Source organism: Myotis davidii, unplaced genomic scaffold, assembly GCF_000327345.1.
Source record: "Myotis davidii unplaced genomic scaffold, ASM32734v1 scaffold641, whole genome shotgun sequence".
In the NCBI taxonomy this organism is placed as follows: Eukaryota; Metazoa; Chordata; class Mammalia; order Chiroptera; family Vespertilionidae; genus Myotis; species Myotis davidii.
Window position 1 is genome coordinate 2,599,114 of NW_006293232.1, and position 723 is coordinate 2,599,836.

General features: G+C 38.3%; 1 pseudogene; it reads left to right on the forward strand.

Annotated features, from left to right (window-relative positions):
- LOC102766085 overlaps positions 1 to 532 on the forward strand; it is a 2,796-nt pseudogene extending 2,264 nt beyond the window's left edge.
- The last annotated feature ends 191 nt before the right edge of the window (positions 533 to 723 follow it).

Sequence of the window (723 nt, forward strand, 5' to 3'; positions counted from 1 at the left end):
CAGGTTGATGGAAAAACAATAAAGACACGGATATGGGACACGGCTGGGCAAGAGTGATATCGAGCTATCACACCAGCTGTCGGTGCCTTGTTGGTTGATGACATCGCTAAACATCTCACATGTGAAAATGTAGAGCGATGCCTGAAAGAACTGAGAGGTCATGCTGATAGTAGCATTGTCATCATGCTTGTGGGCCATAAGAGTGATTTGTGTCATCTCAGGGCAGTTCCTACAGATGAAGCAGGAGCTTTTGCAGAAAAAAATGGCTAGTCATTCTTTGAGACATCAGCTCTAGACTCTACCAATGTAGAAGCTGCTTTTCAGACAGTTCTGACAGATACACCGCATTGTTTCCCAGAAGCAAATGTCAGACAGACGTGAAAATGACATGTCTCCAAGCAACAATGTGGTTCCTATTCATGTTCCACCAACCACTGAAATAAGCCAAAGGTGCAGTGCTATCAGAACATAGAAGGTTGTGTATAGCCCATTTCCCAGGTCTGAGATTTAAATATATTTGTAATTCTTGTGGTCAAAATAAATAAATAAATAGATAAATAAATGATGATAATAAGTATTAACTATTCTTGAAAGCCCCAAACAATAAAGCTAATCCCTTTTCCACAATTCAGCTGATAAGATGTTTATATGAAGTCTCCAAGGACCTAAGAGGAAAAGGTAAAGGATTGTAAAAAAAAAAAAAAAAAAGAAAAAAAAAAAAGA